At 47.0% G+C, this 23,649-nt stretch overlaps 1 long non-coding RNA gene across 1 annotated transcript; it reads right to left on the reverse strand.

Annotated features, from left to right (window-relative positions):
* Nucleotides 1-20,258: 20,258 nt before the first annotated feature.
* On the reverse strand, nucleotides 20,259-22,041 carry LOC148401217 (uncharacterized). Its single transcript, XR_015857136.1, has 3 exons — nucleotides 20,952-22,041; nucleotides 20,797-20,867; nucleotides 20,259-20,660 (listed from the first exon to the last, which is right to left on the reverse strand). It is a non-coding gene; the product is annotated as an uncharacterized LOC148401217 (long non-coding RNA).
* Nucleotides 22,042-23,649: the final 1,608 nt, after the last annotated feature.

Here is a 23,649-nt window from a genome sequence, read left to right on the forward strand (position 1 = left end):
CAGGTAAGGGCCCAAAGCCAGCCCGGCACTTACTTGCACGCTTACTGGCTTTTGAATGCCACTTTCCATTTGTCCGTCCTAGAGGAACAAAGAGCTGAAAGAATTCATCGAAGCTCAGAAGAGACAAATCAAACAATTGGAGGAGAAGTTTCTGTTTCTCTTTCTATTCTTCTCCTTGGCCTTCATTCTGTGGCCCTAACACCAGCTGGTGAGTGAGCTCCAGCGGCACCGCACTCATAGTCCAGGTGAGGTCTTCTGTGATGTGGACCCCCAGGAATTTGGTGGTGCTGACCACCTCCACAGCTGAGCTGTTGATGATCAGTGGAGCGTGATGAGGCTGTTTTTTCCTGAAGTCGACGATGATCTCCTTCATCTTCTCCTCATTCAGGATCAGGCTGTTTTCTCTGCACCAGCCCACCAGCTGCTCCACCTCCTCTCTGTAGTCCAGGTCGTTGTTGTCTCTGATGAGCCCCACCACCGTTGTGTCGTCTGCTGACTTCACGATGTGATTGGTGGTGAACCTGAGGACGCAGTCGTGTGTCATCAGGGTGCACAGCAGGGGGCTCAGGACGCAGCCCTGAAGGGAGCCTGTGCTGAGGGTGATGACATCAGAGGTGTTCTGTCCGACCCGGACTGACTGAGGTCTGTTGGTGAGGAAGTCTAGCAGCCAGTTGCGAAGGGGGGTGTTGAAGCCCAGGTGTTCCAATTTTCCTACCAGATGCTGTGGGATGATGGTGTTAAACGCTGAGCTGAAGTCCAGGAACAGCCTCCGCACATGGGTGTTCTTCTCCTCCAGGTGAGCCAGGCTCAGGTGAAGAACGGAGGAGATGGCGTCCTGAGTGGAGCGGTTTTGCCGGTCGGCAAACTGGAACGGGTCAAATAATAGGGGGAGTCTGGAAACGATGTGACCTTTAAGCAGCCTTTCGAAGCACTTCATCATAACCGGAGTCAGTGCAACAGGCCGGTAATCATTAAATGAGGTGATTTGAGGTTTCTTCGGCACCGGAATGATGGAGGCAGTCTTAAAGCACGCCGGCACTGTGGCTTGGCCCAGCGAGGTGTTAAAAATGTCTGTGATGACCCCAGCCAGATGACTTGCACATTCCCTGAACACACGCCCAGGAATGTTGTCGGGGCCAGGGGCCTTACAGGGGTTGACTCTCCTCAGGGTCTTCAACACATCGGCGGAGTCAAGGCAGAGTACCTCCTCTTCCTGATGGGGGACAGTTTTAACTGCTGGAGTGCCGTTTAGTGCCTCGAACCTCCCAAAGAAGTTATTTAGACCATTTAGAAAGTCAGCATCAACTACACCCACCGGGGGGGGGGAGGGTGAGTTGTAGTCTGTAATCGCCCGTATGCCTTGCCACATACTCCTGATGTTTTTGACGTCGTGGAAACGATCCTGAAATTTTCGACTGCGGTCTCGCTTCGCTATCCTGATGGCACGGTTCAAGTTGGCTCTCGCTGTCCTCAGTGTCTCCTTGTCGCCAGACTTGAAGGCAGAGTTCCGCGCTCGTAGCGTTTGACGTACCTCCTCAGTCATCCAGGGTCGTTGGTTGCCCCGGGTGATGATATTCTTAGTGGTGCTGACGTCCTCGGTGCATTTGTTGATGTAGGCTGACACAGTCATGGCACACGCATGTCTAATCTACATCGGGAAAACTGGGAGGGAGGGAGGCAGGCAGGGAGGCAGGCAGGGAGGCAGGCAGGGAGGCAGGCAGTGTCTGTCTGTTGAGGTTTTCACCTTGTTCTTCTCCTGCTGAAGTTCTAACTGGACGTCCATCAGTTTGGTTCTCAGCTCGTCATTGGCGGCCTGAAGGGCGTCCGTTCGCTCCGCCTTGGCCCGCCCTGCCGGAGCTCGTTTGGACATCTCTTACTCGAGTCTCGCCCGGTCGTCAGTCAGAGATCACAACATTTGTACCTGGAGAGCACAAACGCAGCGCTGTTTTCCACTGGCTTCGAACTCAACTTCAATCGGTACCGTAACTTACAACATCATAAACATAGAACTAGCTTGACTTATTCATTGAATAAATGCATTTGGTTCTTCAAAACTGCATCACGCAACATAGCGTGACCGAGACGGCCGTTATCCACCTGCGTGAAGTTATTTGGTGAAATGAATGAGATGTTTAAGACACCATCGTTCTGTCTCTATGTAGATGAAGGTAAATAATCGATTGCTGAAGGTCCAAAGGTGTTGTGATAAACAAATAAACATATTAGTGATTAGTGACATATTTGTGATAAACATATTAGGCAGGATAATCACATATGTTAACGTGACTGCCCACACTGTATTTATTTATGGTTATTTGTTAAATCGAGTACTGTTAGACATGAAATAGGAAGTGTTTAACATAAATGGAAGACGAAAGGGGTACTCACCATTGTAGCTCCTGCTGGTCAATGATACGAGCCTCTTCTTGCAGTGGAAAACATACAGCCAACAAACACCGTGGAACCTAAAGGAATGAAATTAAACATTAACATTTAGCCTCAACCAACATTCACAGATACAACGCAACGCAAACTACACAAACGTAAATCTTTTTAAACACAATGAGTTGTACTTACCGTGTACGCTCTAGACGGTCCACTTGCAAGCGGAAAATAAAGATATTTCTGTTGATAATCCGGTGTCTCGCTCAAGGCCATTGCGCCCACAGATTTGAATTTTGGCGAGAGTTCAGCCTATTGACGTCATTTCCGCGGTGTAATACCCGCATATCTGAAACGGCAAAGTTAAGAGTAGAGTTAAATAAAGTTTTTAGTCAACGCAATAATTTACAACCGTTGACCAGTCGAAATAATCGTCGAAATTTGGCGTCTGTGGCTGGAAGCAGACGCCGAGTTCGACATTCCTCCCAAACGCCACACTCCCTTGCTTTTCAGGGCTAAAAAAAAACAGTTGTAATTACCTTGTACGCTCTAGACGGTCAAGTTGCAAGCTGAAAACAAAAATATTTGCCTTGTTAGTCATCGTGTTACTAACAGCTGTGTCTTGTTTGCCAGAACTGCCGCTTTCCTACTTCCTGTTGCAAGCCACGCCCACGGATTATAATTTTGCCGTGAGTTCCGCCTATTGACGTCATGTCCGCGTCACATGACTGCGACGTAATATTATCTAAAACTGTTTGTGCGGTATTGTGTTGTTCTGTGCGGTATTGTGTTATTCTGTGCGGCGTCGTGTTGTTCTGTGCGGCGTCGTGTTGTTCAGTGCGACGTCGTGTTGTTCAGTGCGGCATGGTGTTGTTCAGTGCGGCATGGTGTTGTTCAGTGCGGCATGGTGTTGTTCAGTGCGGCATAATGTTGTTCAGTGCGGCATAATGTTGTTCAGTGCGGCATGGTGTTGTTCAGTGCGGCATGGTGTTGTTCAGTGCGGCATGGTGTTGTTCAGTGCGGCATAATGTTGTTCAGTGCGCCATAATGTTGTTCAGTGCGGCATGGTGTTGTTCAGTGCGGGATGGTGTTGTTCAGTGCAGGATGGTGTTGTTCAGTGCGGCATGGTGTTGTTCAATGCGGCATGGTGTTGTTCTGTGCGGGATGGTGTTGTTCAGTGCGGCATGGTGTTGTTCAGTGCGGCATAATGTTGTTCAGTGCGGCATGGTGTTGTTCAGTGCGGCATGGTGTTGTTCAGTGCGACATAATGTTGTTTAGTGCGGCATAATGTTGTTCAGTGCCGCATAATGTTGTTCAGTGCGGCATGGTGTTGTTCAGTGTGGCATGGTGTTGTTCAGTGCGGCATGGTGTTGTTCAGTGCAGGATGGTGTTGTTCAGTGCGGCATGGTGTTGTTCAATGCGGCATGGTGTTGTTCAGTGCGGCATGGTGTTGTTCAGTGCGGCATGGTGTTGTTCAGTGCGGCATGGTGTTGTTCAGTGCGGAATGGTGTTGTTCAGTGCGGCATGGTGTTGTTCAGTCCGGGATGGTGTTGTTCAATGCGGGATCGTGTTGTTCAGTGCGGGGTGGTGTTGTTCAGTGCGGGATGGTGTTGTTCAGTGCGGCATGGTGTTGTTCAATGCGGCATGGTGTTGTTCAGTGCGGGATGGTGTTGTTCATTGCGGCATGGTGTTGTTCAGTGCGGCATGGTGTTGTTCAGTGCGGCATGGTGTTGTTCAGTGCGGCATGGTGTTGTTCAGTGCGGCATAATGTTGTTCAGTGCGGCATGGTGTTGTTCAGTGTGGAAAGGTGTTGTTCAGTGCGGGATGGTGTTGTTCAGTGCGGCATGGTGTTGTTCAATGCAGGATCGTGTTGTTCAGTGCAGCATAATGTTGTTCAGTGCAGCATGGTGTTGTTCAGTGCGGCATGGTGTTGTTCAATGCGGCATGGTGTTGTTCACTGCGGGATGGTGTTGTTCAATGCGGGATCGTGTTGTTCAGTGCGGCATAATGTTGTTCAGTGCAGCATGGTGTTGTTCAGTGCGGCATGGTGTTGTTCAGTGCGACATAATGTTGTTTAGTGCGGCATAATGTTGTTCAGTGCGGCATAATGTTGTTCAGTGCGGCATGGTGTTGTTCAGTGTGGCATGGTGTTGTTCAGTGCGGCATGGTGTTGTTCAGTGCAGGATGGTGTTGTTCAGTGCGGCATGGTGTTGTTCAATGCGGCATGGTGTTGTTCAGTGCGGAATGGTGTTGTTCAGTGCAGGATGGTGTTGTTCAGTGCGGCATGGTGTTGTTCAGTGCGGAATGGTGTTGTTCAGTGCGGCATGGTGTTGTTCAGTGCGGCATGGTGTTGTTCAGTGCAGGATGGTGTTGTTCAATGCGGGATCGTGTTGTTCAGTGCGGCATGGTGTTGTTCAGTGCGGCATGGTGTTGTTCAGTGCGGCATAATGTTGTTCAGTGCGGCATAATGTTGTTCAGTGCGGCATGGTGTTGTTCAGTGCGGCATGGTGTTGTTCAGTGCGGCATGGTGTTGTTCAATGCGGCATGGTGTTGTTCAGTGCGGCATGGTGTTGTTCAGTGCAGCATAATGTTGTTCAGTGCAGCATGGTGTTGTTCAGTGCGGCATGGTGTTGTTCAATGCGGCATGGTGTTGTTCACTGCGGGATGGTGTTGTTCAATGCGGGATCGTGTTGTTCAGTGCGGCATAATGTTGTTCAGTGCAGCATGGTGTTGTTCAGTGCGGCATGGTGTTGTTCAGTGCGACATAATGTTGTTTAGTGCGGCATAATGTTGTTCAGTGCGGCATAATGTTGTTCAGTGCGGCATGGTGTTGTTCAGTGTGGCATGGTGTTGTTCAGTGCGGCATGGTGTTGTTCAGTGCAGGATGGTGTTGTTCAGTGCGGCATGGTGTTGTTCAATGCGGCATGGTGTTGTTCAGTGCGGAATGGTGTTGTTCAGTGCAGGATGGTGTTGTTCAGTGCGGCATGGTGTTGTTCAGTGCGGAATGGTGTTGTTCAGTGCGGCATGGTGTTGTTCAGTGCGGCATGGTGTTGTTCAGTGCAGGATGGTGTTGTTCAATGCGGGATTGTGTTGTTCAGTGCGGCATGGTGTTGTTCAGTGCGGCATGGTGTTGTTCAGTGCGGCATAATGTTGTTCAGTGCGGCATAATGTTGTTCAGTGCGGCATGGTGTTGTTCAGTGCGGCATGGTGTTGTTCAGTGCGGCATGGTGTTGTTCAGTGCGGCATGGTGTTGTTCAGTGCGGCATAATGTTGTCCAGTGCGCCATAATGTTGTTCAGTGCGGCATGGTGTTGTTTAGTGCGGGATGGTGTTGTTCAGTGCAGGATGGTGTTGTTCAGTGCGGCATGGTGTTGTTCAGTCCGGGATGGTGTTGTTCAATGCGGGATCGTGTTGTTCAGTGCGGGGTGGTGTTGTTCAGTGCGGGATGGTGTTGTTCAGTGCGGCATGGTGTTGTTCAATGCGGCATGGTGTTGTTCAGTGCGGGATGGTGTTGTTCATTGCGGCATGGTGTTGTTCAGTGCGGCATGGTGTTGTTCAGTGCGGCATGGTGTTGTTCAGTGCGGCATGGTGTTGTTCAGTGCGGCATAATGTTGTTCAGTGCGGCATGGTGTTGTTCAGTGTGGAAAGGTGTTGTTCAGTGCAGGATGGTGTTGTTCAGTGCGGCATGGTGTTGTTCAATGCAGGATCGTGTTGTTCAGTGCAGCATAATGTTGTTCAGTGCAGCATGGTGTTGTTCAGTGCGGCATGGTGTTGTTCAATGCGGCATGGTGTTGTTCACTGCGGGATGGTGTTGTTCAATGCGGGATCGTGTTGTTCAGTGCGGCATAATGTTGTTCAGTGCAGCATGGTGTTGTTCAGTGCGGCATGGTGTTGTTCAGTGCGACATAATGTTGTTTAGTGCGGCATAATGTTGTTCAGTGCGGCATAATGTTGTTCAGTGCGGCATGGTGTTGTTCAGTGCGGCATGGTGTTGTTCAGTGCGGCATGGTGTTGTTCAGTGCAGGATGGTGTTGTTCAGTGCGGCATGGTGTTGTTCAATGCGGCATGGTGTTGTTGAGTGCGGAATGGTGTTGTTCAGTGCAGGATGGTGTTGTTCAGTGCGGCATGGTGTTGTTCAGTGCGGAATGGTGTTGTTCAGTGCGGCATGGTGTTGTTCAGTGCGGCATGGTGTTGTTCAGTGCAGGATGGTGTTGTTCAATGCGGGATCGTGTTGTTCAGTGCGGCATGGTGTTGTTCAGTGCGGCATGGTGTTGTTCAGTGCGGCATAATGTTGTTCAGTGCGGCATGGTGTTGTTCAGTGCGGCATGGTGTTGTTCAGTGCGGCATGGTGTTGTTCAGTGCGGCATGGTGTTGTTCAGTGCGGCATAATGTTGTCCAGTGCGCCATAATGTTGTTCAGTGCGGCATGGTGTTGTTTAGTGCGGGATGGTGTTGTTCAGTGCAGGATGGTGTTGTTCAGTGCGGCATGGTGTTGTTCAATGCGGCATGGTGTTGTTCAGTGCGGGATGGTGTTGTTCAGTGCGGCATGGTGTTGTTCAGTGCGGCATAATGTTGTTCAGTGCGGCATGGTGTTGTTCAGTGCGGAATGGTGTTGTTCAGTGCGGCATGGTGTTGTTCAGTGCGGCATGGTGTTGTTCAGTGCGGAATGGTGTTGTTCAGTGCGGCATGGTGTTGTTCAGTGCGGGATGGTGTTGTTCAATGCGGGATCGTGTTGTTCAGTAAGGGGTGGTGTTGTTCAGTGCAGGATGGTGTTGTTCAGTGCAGGATGGTGTTGTTCAGTGCGGCATGATGTTGTTCAATGCAGGATCGTGTTGTTCAGTGCAGCATAATGTTGTTCAGTGCAGCATGGTGTTGTTCAGTGCGGGATGGTGTTGTTCAGTGCGGCATGGTGTTTTTCAGTGCGGCATAATGTTGTTCAGTGCGGCATGGTGTTGTTCAGTGCGGCATGGTGTTGTTCAGTGCAGGATGGTGTTGTTCAGTGCGGCATGGTGTTGTTCAATGCAGGATCGTGTTCAGTGCAGCATAATGTTGTTCAGTGCAGCATGGTGTTGTTCAGTGCGGCATGGTGTTGTTCAATGCGGCATGGTGTTGTTCACTGCGGGATGGTGTTGTTCAATGCGGGATCGTGTTGTTCAGTGCGGCATAATGTTGTTCAGTGCAGCATGGTGTTGTTCAGTGCGGCATGGTGTTGTTCAGTGCGACATAATGTTGTTTAGTGCGGCATAATGTTGTTCAGTGCGGCATAATGTTGTTCAGTGCGGCATGGTGTTGTTCAGTGCGGCATGGTGTTGTTCAGTGCGGCATGGTGTTGTTCAGTGCAGGATGGTGTTGTTCAGTGCGGCATGGTGTTGTTCAATGCAGGATCGTGTTGTTCAGTGCAGCATAATGTTGTTCAGTGCAGCATGGTGTTGTTCAGTGCGGCATGGTGTTCAGTGCGGCATGGTGTTGTTCAGTGCGGCATGGTGTTGTTCAGTGCGGCATGGTGTTGTTCAGTGCAGGATGGTGTTGTTCAATGCGGGATCGTGTTGTTCAGTGCGGCATGGTGTTGTTCAGTGCGGCATGGTGTTGTTCAGTGCGGCATAATGTTGTTCAGTGCGGCATGGTGTTGTTCAGTGCGGCATGGTGTTGTTCAGTGCGGCATGGTGTTGTTCAGTGCGGCATGGTGTTGTTCAGTGCGGCATAATGTTGTCCAGTGCGCCATAATGTTGTTCAGTGCGGCATGGTGTTGTTTAGTGCGGGATGGTGTTGTTCAGTGCAGGATGGTGTTGTTCAGTGCGGCATGGTGTTGTTCAATGCGGCATGGTGTTGTTCAATGCGGGATGGTGTTGTTCAGTGCGGCATGGTGTTGTTCAGTGCGGCATGGTGTTGTTCAGTGCGGCATAATGTTGTTCAGTGCGGCATGGTGTTGTTCAGTGCGGCATGGTGTTGTTCAGTGCGGCATGGTGTTGTTCAGTGCGGCATGGTGTTGTTCAGTGCGGGATCGTGTTGTTCAGTGCGGGGTGGTGTTGTTCAGTGCAGGATGGTGTTGTTCAGTGCAGGATGGTGTTGTTCTGTGCGGCATGGTGTTGTTCAATGCAGGATCGTGTTGTTCAGTGCAGCATAATGTTGTTCAGTGCAGCATGGTGTTGTTCAGTGCGGCATGGTGTTGTTCAATGCGGCATGGTGTTGTTCAGTGCGGGATGGTGTTGTTCAGTGCGGCATGGTGTTTTTCAGTGCGGCATAATGTTGTTCAGTGCGGCATGGTGTTGTTCAGTGCGGAATGGTGTTGTTCAGTGCGGCATGGTGTTGTTCAGTGCGGCATGGTGTTGTTCAGTGCAGGATGGTGTTGTTCAATGCGGGATGGTGTTGTTCAGTGCGGGATGGTGTTGTTCAGTGCAGGATGGTGTTGTTCAGTGCGGCATGGTGTTGTTCAATGCGGCATGGTGTTGTTCAGTGCAGGATGGTGTTGTTCAGTGCAGGATGGTGTTGTTCAGTGCGGCATGGTGTTGTTCAATGCGGCATGGTGTTGTTCAATGCGGCATGGTGTTGTTCAGTGCGGCATGGTGTTGTTCAGTGCGGCATAGTGTTGTTCAGTGCAGCGTAATGTTGTTCAGTGCGGCATGGTGTTGTTCAGTGCGGAATGGTGTTGTTCAGTGCGGCATGGTGTTGTTCAGTGAAGGATGGTGTTGTTCAGTGCGGCATGGTGTTGCTCAGTGCGGCATGGTGTTGTTCAGTGCGGGATGGTGTTGTTCATTGCGGCATGGTGTTGTTCAGTGCGGCATGGTGTTGTTCAGTGCGGCATGGTGTTGTTCAGTGCGGCATAATGTTGTTCAGTGCGCCATAATGTTGTTCAGTGCGGCATGGTGTTGTTCAGTGCGGGATGGTGTTGTTCAGTGCAGGATGGTGTTGTTCAGTGCGGCATGGTGTTGTTCAGTGCGGCATGGTGTTGTTCAGTGCGGCATGGTGTTGTTCAGTGCGGCATAATGTTGTTCAGTGCGGCATAATGTTGTTCAGTGCGGGATGGTGTTGTTCATTGCGGCATGGTGTTGTTCAGTGCGGCATGGTGTTGTTCAGTGCGGCATGGTGTTGTTCAGTGCGGGATGGTGTTGTTCAGTGCAGGATGGTGTTGTTCAGTGCGGCATGGTGTTGTTCAGTGCGGCATGGTGTTGTTCATTTCGGCATAATGTTGTTCAGTGCGGCATAATGTTGTTTAGTGCGGCATGGTGTTGTTCAGTGCGTTATAATGTTGTTCAGTGCGGCATGGTGTTGTTCAGTGCGGCATGGTGTTGTTCAGTGCGGCATGGTGTTGTTCAGTGCGGCATAATGTTGTTCAGTGCGGCATAATGTTGTTCAGTGCGGCATGGTGTTGTTCAGTGCGGCATGGTGTTGTTCAGTGCGGAATGGTGTTGTTCAGTGCGGGATGGTGTTGTTCAGTGCGGCATGGTGTTCAATGCGGAATGGTGTTGTTCAGTGCAGGATGGTGTTGTTCAGTGCAGGATGGTGTTGTTCAGTGCGGCATGGTGTTCAGTGCGGGATGGTGTCTTTCAGTGCGGCATGGTGTCGTTCAGTGCGGCATGGTGTCTTTCAGTGCGGCATGGTGTCGTTCAGTGAGGCATGGTGTTGTTCAGTGCGGCATGGTGTTGTTTAGTGCGGCATGGTGTTGTTCAGTGCGGGATGGTGTTGTTCAGTGTGGCATGGTGTTCAGTGCGGCATGGTGTTGTTCAGTGCGGTATCGTGTTTCTCAGTGCGGTATCGTGTTGTTCAGTGCAGTATCATTGTGTTGTTCGTATTGTGTTTAACACTTAGCCTCTAACACTTAGCCTCTAACACTTAGCCTCTAGCATCTAGAAGGTAAATAAATAGGAAGGAAGGACTCACCGGTGACGTCTTCGCCCACGTCCAAGCGTTGTACTTTGTATTTTCATCCTTCTGACAGTGGAAAACATAGCCAACAAACACCGTGGAACCTAAACGAATGAAAGAAAACTATCATTTGGCCACAACCAACATTCACAGATACAACACAATGTGACGTGCGGGGTTGAGGTTAAAGGTTGAGTGAAGGGCCCTCGTTTTAAACTACTTTTTTGAAAAGGATTGGGAACAAGTAAGACGTATTTAATTTATTTAATGGGAAGTAGTAAGAGCTATTGAATTTAATCTATGTATTATATTCTATTGTATTGTATTCTGTTGTATTCTTTTGGATTGTATTCACACTAACCCCACTAAAACTTCAGCCCACAAAAACTCGCCTCTGGCGCCTAGCCTCTGGCACTTAGCCTCTAACACTTAGCCTTTAACACTTAGCCTTTAACACTTAGCCTTTAACACTTAGCCTAGAAGGTGAATAAATAGGGTTAAAGGTTGAGTGAAGGGACCTCGTTTTAAACTACTTTTTTGTAAAGGAGTGGGAACAAGTAAGACGTATTTAATTTATTTAATGGGAAGTAGTAAGACTTATTAAATTTATTTAATCTACTTTTCTTCCCAGGCAAAATTTGATGTGCTGCAATTCCAAATTTCCAAAGTGAATGAAGGAATGAAGTCCTTTAAATTATGATTTTGTATAAATACTAGGCATTAACACAAAATCGACGGCACAAAATGGGCAGACTTTACTTGTTTGAAAAGGACTGGTTACAAGACAGACTTTTTTAATTTATTTAATGGGAAGAAGACTTATTTAGTTTAATTGATCTATTTTTGTTCCCTGGCAAAATTCGATTTGCTGCAATTCCAAATTTCCAAAGTGAATGAAGGAAAGAAGTCGTTTAAATTATGATTTTGTTTAAATACTAGGCATAGACACAAAATCTACGGCACAAAATGGGCAGACTTTACTTGTTTGAAGAGGACTGGTTACAAGACAGACTTTTCTGATTTATTTAATGGGAAGAAGACTTATTTAGTTTATTTAATCTATTTTTGTTCCCTGGCAAAATTGGATTTGCTGAAATTGTATTTTGCCAAATCTTGCCTTGAGACCTGATAGGAAGTATTAAACGCTTAGTTAAATCAATACAAGTTGGTAATAAGAGCGAGTAATGTTGGTTGAACCGATGAATGAAGGTTGAAAGCAATTTAAATTATGACTTTGTATAAATACTAGATATTAACAGAACATCTACTGCGCGAAATGGGCAGAGTTTACTTGTTTGAGAAGGAGTGGCTTATTCAAAACTAAGATTTATTTAATCTGTTTGTTCCCAGGCAAAATTGGATGTGATGCAATTCCAAATTTCACCACATGATGGTGCCCAATTTTGACTTCATAGGACATATTAAACACTTAGCTTGTTATTATGTTCAAGGTAATCAGATTTGTTTATTATTCTAATGGCCTCTTCAAAACTATTCTGGATTACTACTTTGGATCTATTCTACATTACTTGGCAACAACATACTCTGTAACAGATTAGGCAGTATAATCATATCTGTTAACTTGAGAGTGCCCACACTCAATCTACTTATCGTGATGTGTTAAATCAATTACTGTTAGACATTATTTGTCTGATAATCTACCAAATCTTTGAATTGAAGAATTTGTGATTTAATTAATAGCTTGTTGTTATGTTAAGGGTAATCAGACTTGTATATAATTCTAATGGCCTTCTTTTGAAAACTATTCTGAATTACAACTTTGGATCTTATATTACTTTGCAACAATCTACTCCGTGACAGATTAGGCAGTATAATCACATATGTTAACTTCAGTGCCCACACTGTATTTATTTATGGTTATTTGTTAAATCAAGTACTGTTAGACATGAAATAGGAAGTGTTTAACATAAATGTTATGGCTACTCACCATTGTAGCTCGCTCCTGGTCAATGATACGAGCCTCTTCTTGCAGTGGAAAACTTGCAGCCAACAAACACCGTGGAACCTAAAGGAATGAAATTAAACATTAACATTTCGCCTCGACCAATTTTCACACGTACAACGCAACGCGGCTACACTTCTGCTATTACAAACGTAAATCTCCTTAAACACAATGAGTGTTACTTACCGTGTACGCTCTAGACGGTCCAGTTGCAAGCAGAAAATAAAGATATTTCTGTTGATAATCGTCGCTGCTCAGTGGCTCACGGCCATCGCGCCAACAGATTTGAATTTTGGCGGAGGTTCAGGCAATTACGTCATATCCACGGCACATGACTGCGACGTAATACCCGCTTATCTGAAACGGCAGTTAAAAGTAGAGTTACATCAAGTTTTCTTGGAACCTAAACGAATGAAAGAAAACTATCATTTGGCCACAACCAACATTCACAGATACAACACAACGTGCGGGGTTGGGGTTAAAGATTGAGTGAAGGGCCCTCGTTTTAAACTACTGTTTTGAAAAGGAGTGGGAACAAGTAAGACGTATTTAATTTATTTAATGGGAAGTAGTAAGACTTATTAAATTTATTTAATCTACTTTTCTTCCCAGGCAAAATTTGATGTGCTGCAATTCCAAATTTCCAAAGTGAATGAAGGAATGAAGTCCTTTAAATTATGATTTTGTATAAATACTAGGCATTAACACAAAATCGACGGCACAAAATGGGCAGACTTTACTTGTTTGAAAAGGACTGGTTACAAGACAGACTTTTTTAATTTATTTAATGGGAAGAAGACTTATTTAGTTTAATTGATCTATTTTTGTTCCCTGCCAAAATTCGATTTGCTGCAATTCCAAATTTCCAAAGTGAATGAAGGAAAGAAGTCGTTTAAATTATGATTTTGTTTAAATACTAGGCATAGACACAAAATCTACGGCACAAAATGGGCAGACTTTACTTGTTTGAAGAGGACTGGTTACAAGACAGACTTTTCTGATTTATTTAATGGGAAGAGGACTTATTTAGTTTATTTAATCTATTTTTGTTCCCTGGCAAAATTGGATTTGCTGAAATTGTATTTTGCCAAATCTCGATTTGAGACCTGATAGGAAGTATTAAACGCTTAGTTAAATCAATACAAGTTGGTAATAAGAGCGAGTAATGTTGGTTGAACCGATGAATGAAGGTTGAAAGCAATTTAAATTATGACTTTGTATAAATACTAGATATTAACAGAACATCTACTGCGCAAAATGGGCAGAGTTTACTTGTTTGAGAAGGAGTGGCTTATTCAAAACTAAGATTTATGTAATCTGTTTGTTCCCAGGCAAAATTGGATGTGATGCAATTCCAAATTTCACCACATGATGGTGCCCAATTTTGACTTCATAGGACATATTAAACACTTAGCTTGTTATTATGTTCAAGGTAATCAGATTTGTTTATCATTCTAATGGCCTCTTCAAAACTATTCTGGATTACTACTTTGGATCTATTCTACATTACTTGGCAACAACATACTCTGTAACAGATTAGGCAGTATAATCACATATGTTAACTTGAGAGTGCCCACACTCAATCTACTTATCGTGATGTGTTAAATCAATTACTGTTAGACATTATTTGTCTGATAATCTACCAAATCTTTGAATTGAAGAATTTGTGATTTAATTAATAGCTTGTTCGGGGTAATCAGACTTGTATATAATTCTAATGGCCTTCTTTTGAAAACTATTCTGAATTACAACTTTGGATCTTATATTACTTTGCAACAATCTACTCCGTGACAGATTAGGCAGTATAATCACATATGTTAACTTCAGTGCCCACACTGTATTTATTTATGGTTATTTGTTAAATCAAGTACTGTTAGACATGAAATAGGAAGTGTTTAACATAAATGTTATGGCTACTCACCATTGTAGCTCGCTCCTGGTCAATGATACAAGCCTCTTCTTGCAGTGGAAAACTTGCAGCCAACAAACACCGTGGAACCTAAAGGAATGAAATTAAACATTAACATTTCGCCTCGACCAATTTTCACACGTACAACGCAACGCCGCTACACTTCTGCTATTACAAACGTAAATCTCCTTAAACACAATGAGTGTTACTTACCGTGTACGCTCTAGACGGTCCAGTTGCAAGCAGAAAATAAAGATATTTCTGTTGATAATCGTCGCTGCTCAGTGGCTCACGGCCATCGCGCCAACAGATTTGAATTTTGGCGGAGGTTCGGGCAATTACGTCATATCCGCGGCATTTGACTGCGACGTAATACCCGCTTATCTGAAACGGCAGTTAAAAGTAGAGTTACATCAAGTTTTCTTGGAACCTAAACGAATGAAAGAAAACTATCATTTGGCCACAACCAACATTCACAGATACAACACAACGTGCGGGGTTGAGGTTAAAGATTGAGTGAAGGGCCCTCGTTTTAAACTACTGTTTTGAAAAGGAGTGGGAACAAGTAAGACGTATTTAATTTATTTAATGGGAAGTAGTAAGACTTATTAAATTTATTTAATCTACTTTTCTTCCCAGGCAAAATTTGATGTGCTGCAATTCCAAATTTCCAAAGTGAATGAAGGAATGAAGTCCTTTAAATTATGATTTTGTATAAATACTAGGCATTAACACAAAATCGACGGCACAAAATGGGCAGACTTTACTTGTTTGAAAAGGACTGGTTACAAGACAGACTTTTTTAATTTATTTAATGGGAAGAAGACTTATTTAGTTTAATTGATCTATTTTTGTTCCCTGCCAAAATTCGATTTGCTGCAATTCCAAATTTCCAAAGTGAATGAAGGAAAGAAGTCGTTTAAATTATGATTTTGTTTAAATACTAGGCATAGACACAAAATCTACGGCACAAAATGGGCAGACTTTACTTGTTTGAAGAGGACTGGTTACAAGACAGACTTTTCTGATTTATTTAATGGGAAGAGGACTTATTTAGTTTATTTAATCTATTTTTGTTCCCTGGCAAAATTGGATTTGCTGAAATTGTATTTTGCCAAATCTCGATTTGAGACCTGATAGGAAGTATTAAACGCTTAGTTAAATCAATACAAGTTGGTAATAAGAGCGAGTAATGTTGGTTGAACCGATGAATGAAGGTTGAAAGCAATTTAAATTATGACTTTGTATAAATACTAGATATTAACAGAACATCTACTGCGCAAAATGGGCAGAGTTTACTTGTTTGAGAAGGAGTGGCTTATTCAAAACTAAGATTTATGTAATCTGTTTGTTCCCAGGCAAAATTGGATGTGATGCAATTCCAAATTTCACCACATGATGGTGCCCAATTTTGACTTCATAGGACATATTAAACACTTAGCTTGTTATTATGTTCAAGGTAATCAGATTTGTTTATCATTCTAATGGCCTCTTCAAAACTATTCTGGATTACTACTTTGGATCTATTCTACATTACTTGGCAACAACATACTCTGTAACAGATTAGGCAGTATAATCACATATGTTAACTTGAGAGTGCCCACACTCAATCTACTTATCGTGATGTGTTAAATCAATTACTGTTAGACATTATTTGTCTGATAATCTACCAAATCTTTGAATTGAAGAATTTGTGATTTAATTAATAGCTTGTTCGGGGTAATCAGACTTGTATATAATTCTAATGGCCTTCTTTTGAAAACTATTCTGAATTACAACTTTGGATCTTATATTACTTTGCAACAATCTACTCGGTGACAGATTAGGCAGTATAATCACATATGTTAACTTCAGTGCCCACACTGTATTTATTTATGGTTATTTGTTAAATCAAGTACTGTTAGACATGAAATAGGAAGTGTTTAACATAAATGTTATGGCTACTCACCATTGTAGCTCGCTCCTGGTCAATGATATGAGCCTCTTCTTGCAGTGGAAAACTTGCAGCCAACAAACACCGTGGAACCTAAAGGAATGAAATTAAACATTAACATTTCGCCCGGACCAACATTCACACGTACAACGCAACGCGGCTACACTTCTGCTATTACAAACGTAAATCTCCTTAAACACAACGAGTGTTACTTACCGTGTACGCTCTAGGCAAAATTGGATGTGATGCAATTCCAAATCTATCTGAAACGGCAGTTAAAAGTAGAGTTACATCAAGTTTTCTTTTTTAATCAACACAATCATTTACAACCGTTGACCAGAAAGAATCGTCGAAATTCGACGTCCCCCACAAACGCCACGCTCACTCGCTTTTCAGGGCAACAAAAGTACTTCTTTTTAAAAACGATGAGTTGTACTTACCGTGTACGCTCTGGACGGTCCAGTTGCAAGCAGAAAATAAAAATATTTCTCTTGTTAGTCGTATGTTACCATCCGCTGTGTCTTTGTCAACATCGCCGCCATTTTCCTACTTCCTGCTGCGAGCCACGCCCACGGATTTAAATTTGGGCGGAAGCTCTTTCCATTGGCGTCGTTTTCGCGTATAGCAAATCCGATTGGTTGGGAAGGGGGCACGGTTATGCAGCCGAGGAGTCCTGTGATCGGTGGGATGTAAAGTAGGCGTCGACGTCACGTCCGCGTCACGTGACCACGACGTGGCAGACGTCAAATAGCAACCGCTGTTTTGTTTAGTAGACTTACAGTTGTTATGCATTGACATAATGGCGCACACACCAAATAGATTTAAATAAATTAAATAATTCTTCTGCCCACTCTCTTTTAAACAAGTTAACTCTCCCCGCGGATTTGAATTCCGGCGAAAGTTACGCCCATCGACGTCACGTATGTCACGTGACCACGACGTGGCAGATGTCATATAGCAACCGCTGTTTTGTTTAGTAGATTTACAGTTGTTATGCATTGGCATAATGGTGTGCACTCAAAATAGATTTAAATAAATTAAATATTTCTTCTGCCTACTCCCTTTTAAACAAGTTAACTCTGCCCACGTCCATTGACGTCTTGTCTGCGTCACGTGACCACGACGTAGCGACGTCATATAGTAACCGCTGTTTTGACCAGTAGACTTAGTTATTATGCGTTGACATAATGGCGCACTGGTTAGCATGGCCACCTCTTAAGCATGATGATGCGGGTTCGACGCCTGATCAATGTTAGCATGGAGTGAGCTGAAGTGCATGGCGCTGAAGATTTGAATCTTTGAAATGCGCTGAGGTCTGACATATCAGGCAGAATGGTTTGCCATCACGTTCAACAAAAAATAGAAACTTTCCCACTCTGATTAAAACGTCCTGTGTTCATCTACGTATTTTCGTTTTGCTGTGCATCTTTTCCCTGCCATTTCGAGAGCCCAATTGACACTCATAGTTTAAAGAAATGTGTTTGCCCATCCTACTTTGTGGAATTTCACCACATGCGCTTTTGACCAAAATACCAAATTGAACTCAAGTGAAGCCAACACGCACAACCCCCCCCCCACACACACACACACAAATGTTGATATGAACATAAAAGAGCCGCATGCGGTTCGGGAGTTGCGGCTTGGCCAAACCTGTACTATACAACTTTATTTGTATAAAATTTTCACAACAGCTGTCACACAAACAAAGCGGGAAAAACCGAAGACGTGCGTGTTCCGCCCACGCTGGATTTATTTGCACCTTTGAAAAGACACCGTATTGCCGCAGATGTGGCAAAGAGTACTTTTGGGCATCTGAGACGGAAGGATGTCCAAAGCATCACGTCACCTGCTCTGGTAGGCATGGTGGTGGGACGTTGAGGTCAACCGCTTTGGGGTTGGCTGACTCTTTGATCGCAGGATGCCACACACTTGAAGACAGAAGCAGAAAAGCAGAGCTAAATGCAAAATGTACTCACCGGTGACTCCAATTTTTTTCCCCCCTGAAGAAACAGCTGGACGGGTGGCCCCGGCTGGCCAGTGGGACTCTTGTTATTCTGACCCTTTTTAGTGCGCGTTTGGGGCAACAACCGTTTTTTGTGGCGCTCTCTTCTGGTTCAAAAGTGCCCTGCATGTGAATTTGCTTTTCCTGCCTTCTGATTGGATGAGCGCCGGTGTGACGCGGTGCCTCTGTCACCGTGGCGGGGGGTATACGTTGGCATCGGAGCGTCTGCCAACGTCTGAGACCGGCTGGCAGTGTATCGGAGGTGTCGAGTGCGGTGCCGCTGGAGCTCACTCACCAGCTGGTGTTAGGGCCACAGAATGAAGGCCAAGGAGAAGAATAGAAAGAGAAACAGAAACTTCTCCTCCAATTGTTTGATTTGTCTCTTCTGAGCTTCGATGAATTCTTTCAGCTCTTTGTTCCTCTAGGACGGACAAATGGAAAGTGGCATTCAAAAGCCAGTAAGCGTGCAAGTAAGTGCCGGGCTGGCTTTGGGCCCTTACCTGTTGCGCGCTGTGCAGCAGATCCATTCTCTCTTGGAGGATGCAAGCGTCGCGCTCCCTCAACTCGCACATCAGGGCTCGCTTCCATTGGTCCACGGCGCTCCTAAGCTCTTCTCTCTGATCCGCCGTCAGCACGTCATTCACGCCAGCGTGGCTGGCTTTTTCGCCGTCCGTGGCGGGGCAGTCCCGCTGCGGTAGCGCCTCGTACAACATGGCCTCCAGCTCCAGGATCCTCTGGGCCGCAATCCTCGTCCATCAGTGGTCCGGCGGGAGATTTGAGGGCGGCTTACCTTATGAGCCTGGTCCATGGAACACTTCCTGAAGTCCAACTCTTCATCCAGGTAGCCCTTCTGCTTGCAGAACATATCCTAGCACAGCTCAAGGTCAGAATTGTTGGGGCACATTGCCGGAGTTCCCCTTGGCTGATGTCGCGTGTCTGTCTACCTTCTCACTTTCAATGTCCAACATCTTCTGTTGAAGTGCTGACTTGGTCACTTTGATGTATTCTAACCACTGAGGAAAGGCTGCTGTCACATAAGCAGAATGCGAGAGCGTGCGTGGACGTGCGCGTTACCTTCTCGGCTAGGGTGAGAAGGGTCCTGGCGTGAATCACGACCACCTGCTCCTCGTTGGTGAGATTCTGCAAGAGCCCAAAGGCACAGCGTCAACAAGCTTCTTTCAGCGCAAAGCCTTCCAAAAGTCACATTTGAGCCGCCGAGTCTCGTGGAGTGCGAACATAAGGAGTTCGACATACACTTACGGCGTTATAGCCCAGGATGTCCAGCTTCTTCATCAGATCACTGATGACGATGTCCGGGGGAAAGGCGCAAGGAGCAATGTAAGGTGTTCTGGGACCTCGGGTTAAGGTTAGGGTTGCGAGGGACGCCTTACGTACGCTCACGCCCTCGGCCTCGCAGTAGATCTGCAAAGGGCTGAGGCCGTCTGGGAAACGGACTTGCAGAAACTTCAAGACGGGGGAGCGCCACTCCCTCTCCTGAAAGGCAGAGGCATGCATCCGTCCGTCCGTCCGTCCGTCCGTCCGTCCGTCACATCTCTGGCCTCAACACGCTTGTGCGAGTCTTCCCACCTCCAGCTCCAGGATGCGGAACTCAAGCAGTTCGTTTTGGTCTCGGATATCCTGGATGTGCTCTTTCAGACGCGCTTCTTCCGCCTCCATCCGCCTGACCTGAAAAGACAGTCAGACCTCATCTGCGGGGCTTCCCGACAGGTGTGACGCCAAGCGACTCCGCCCAGCGCCTTTCTTTCCGTCACCTTTTCGGCCAACTGCTGATTGCTCTGACGCAGCAGCTGCTTCTCCTCCACCCACTTGACATTCTAGAAGAGACAAACGCGTGGACAGCTTTGGAATGTTGTGTCATTTTCATCCACAAATTCTTTGGTTGACTGGAAAATGACATTTGCTTTTCTCCGCATTTTCCCAGCCACGTTCGGGGGGGGGGGGGGTTGGTCCAGTAATGCCAGACGGATGAGTGACTGAAGAATGTAGCTATTTTGTCTGAGAAAAAGGTGTGCTCATTGATGAGCTTACCTGTCCTTGTTGCTTCAGCGCTGACTCCAGATCTGCTACTCTGCTTTGATAGTGACCCATTTCTACCATCAGCTTTTCTCTGGTCTGAAAGGAGGAGGAGGGAGGCTCCTCCTCCTCCTTTCAGACCAGAGAACACCCGAGGCTGGGTGAGAACGGGGAGGCTGCGACCCGGCCGGGGGTTGCGGGAAGGGGCGCCACCTTGATCTCCTTCTCGGCGTCGTAGTCCCCTTTCGCTGGTCTGGGCTAGCAGAGCGTAGGCTCGTTGCAGCGCTTGATATTCTTGCGTCAGCTGGCGGTAGCGAAGCTCCGCCTCTTCATGCACACACCAATGCAACACAGCACTAGTACCAGAATCAGTCAGACCGGCGACAAAGCACCCGCGACGCAAAGACGAGTCCGATTCCAGGCTGAAGAGGAATGTTTGGTGCCAATACGCTGGCAGAAATGGCGGGCTACCTCTTCGGGTTCCGTGTCGGGGGTTCTGTCGGTGTGAAAAGACAAGGACGATCCGTCCGAGTCCACCAACACGTCTTCGTCGTAGCCGTAAAATGTTTCGATGACCTGCGGGCGCGGAAGCAAACATCTCTCTGAACAAACTGAAGCGACACCTCACGATGAATCGACGAGAGGAACGATAGCGAGAAAAAGGCCATTTCATCTTGCGCAACACCAAGCAGCCGCAAACAAACAGACTCACCTTGCAGGACCTCACGCTTTGTTCCTCCTCAGAGATTCTCGACGTCGGTATCGTAGCAGCAAATCTCTCTCCTGTCGACACAAATAATCCGCCTTTGAGATTCTTTGGATGCAAAGGGAACGAACGGCTCCGGCGCAGAAACAAACGCGACTCACAATGACATTTCTGACATGAGCTCCTGTCTCCAGAGCCTGAAAAACACGTCACCGGCGATGATTGGAGGGACGCTCGTCTTTTCCAAAAGTGACAACTACAGGGTGTGTCAGGGTTTTCCAGATTATCTTTATCGTATCATTGTGTTGCTTTGACTTTGACTGCGACCTGTAATAAATAATATTATTTATCCCTTATTTATCCCTATCGCTTATCCCTTCCTACACAAAGTCGTAAAACACCCCTTGCTATGTTTTGACTAGAGGTCAAGGGCTTCCTCTATTCAATCCACTCTTACACCCACCCTGTTTCTCTTAATTAAAATGCTCGTGCAGGAGCCGAGAGTCAGACTTCATTCGTACAACGGATGGACTCTCCACCTGCAGGTGTCCAAAAGAACTTACTTGTCTCCCGTGTGGTTCTTGCAAAATAAGTTGGAGCGAGCGCAACTCTAACAGGGTGCATTTTGCCACTAGCTGCCTACGGACAATGACGTCGCGCTCGCGGCTCATGGTTGACGGGCTGAGCAGCCGGGCAAGTCCGTCGTTTTCAGCGCACAGCGAGTGGCAAAGGCGCTGACAAAACGGGAGCTTTGAGCTGCTGAAAACGGCAAAACAAGTCTAAAGCGTGTTCAAACGCGTGCGCACAATGCTCCTGCTTGAAAGGTCGGAATTTAAGGGGCCAATTTTTTGGATGGCGGCCGCCGGCCAAGCTTTGGACGGAAAAGGTTTCCTGGCGACAGCGAGCGAGCGCGGCGCTGCCGTACGTGCACCGAGTCGCCTGCCTGAAGACCTTGGACAAGTCGTCGATGATGTGCCGCTGCTCCACAACTTGAAGGAACTCCATTTCACCGTCCTGCTGGCCGCAACCGCGGTCCAGGTCATTGAGCGAACTAGGCCTTCTCTGTGGAACACAAATGCAGTGGACTCTGTTGGCACGCCGCCGTTGTCCGCGTCGACTTACCAAGCTTGCCATCTCCTCGTTCTCCTGGGTGACAAAGCGCACTTTGTTTTCAAGGCGACACAGCACCAGCGAGAGTTCTTCATTCTTCCTGCTCAGGCGTTTGTTTTTGTACAGGAGTGGCAGAAACTGGCTTTCTGTTTCTCTCAGTCGCTTTAGCTGCAAGCATGAAGTGCGGGATGTGAAAGACGCACAACACGCGGGCCAGAACGTATCCATTCCTTTTGCATCGGTTTGAACGGAATCGTGGCTTTGGCTCCCAATAAAAGACATCTACCAGGCAACCGACTCGCCGCGCCGCTCAACTAATAAGCAAGCGCAATGGGTGCCTCGCTGGATGGCGCGCATCAAACGTAGCGCAAACCTTCAAGCGTGCCGTCAATAAATTACCAGTTCATTGCGCTCTTCAGAAAGCAGGGCGTTTCGATCCTCCAGTTTCCTGATGACTGCGCTGAGCTCAGCGATTTTCAGATGAAACCGTCGCGTGTCCCGATCCTCCTGAGACTGAAAACGCCCCGCAACACACACACACAAGCACTCGTTCAAAGTTCAAAACTGTTTTTGTGCTACCTTCCTCCAGCAACGAACTAAGTCATGCGTACTGCAAGTGTGTGATGAGGTGGCTTACGCAATGAAGAGGATTGCTAGTAGCGGCGTTGACCCCACTTCCAGGGTAGTTTAGGCCCGCCCTTTGGGAATCCCTCAGGGCAGCGATCTGCTGCTCGGCAGCCTGAGTCTGCAGCTGAAGGCGGTGGACGTGGCCGGCCCCAGGGCTTCATCCAAAACACTAACCGCTCTGTCTTTCAGCTTGATCTCATCCGTCTGGATGTACAAACGGGGAGCGCTCAGGCAGGCGGGCAAACTCATTTGCCAGAATTGTGACAAAAACAAAGAGAGCAACCGGCCAATTTTTTTCTGGAATCGACTAGAACACCTTTGCTGTGACAAAAGCGAAGCGAGCAACCGGACATTTTCTTCTTGTGAAATAGAATAGAATAGAATGCCTTAGGTGTCATTGCACTGCAGGTATACAACGAAATTGGGAACATAGCCACGCACCGCGCATCTGATCAGTCCTACCAGTCGGCGGATCTCCCTCTCGCAGTCTCTCTTGGTTCGGCTCAGCTCCTCCCGATGCTGGTGATGAGCCGATCGGAGCTCGGCCGCTCGGGACTGCCAGGCCTGCTGGGCCGCTGCCAGGGCTTCTTCCGCGCTCCTGGTGGAGGCGACACCGCTCGGTCTCCCGACACCGCCGCGTCTCCTCCACCTCCGCCAGCAAAGCGCCCCCCCTCCTCACCTGAGCAGACATTGCGCCACACCGGGCCGTTGAGACCGCAACGGAGCGCCGCGACGCTTACTGGGGACAAGCTACACAATACGGTAGCGGCCGCATCGAAGCCCGACGTGGCGTGCGGATAGTCAGACACGGATAGAGCGGATCACCTTGTCCATGGAGCCGTCCCTCAGGCTGAGGACCAAGGCATTCAGTCGCTGGATCTCTCCATCTTTGATTTTGATCACTCTCATCAGCTCCATTTCATGCTGCCGCAGTAATGTCTCCCTGGTAATGGCTAACTCTTTCTGCTTCTCCTCATGGAGTTTGCTTTTGAGTTCCGTCATGGCGGCGGTGGCACGGTGGTGCTCCGCCCGCAGGTCCTGACTTCTCTCTCTCTCCAGACAGCTGACCTGACATGACTTAGACTTAGACAAACTTTATTGTCATCTTGTCTGCACATGGTG

Source organism: Syngnathus floridae, chromosome 2 (assembly GCF_059516105.1).
Source record: "Syngnathus floridae isolate MCC-2025c chromosome 2, RoL_Sflo_1.0, whole genome shotgun sequence".
NCBI classification, from domain to species: Eukaryota; Metazoa; Chordata; class Actinopteri; order Syngnathiformes; family Syngnathidae; genus Syngnathus; species Syngnathus floridae.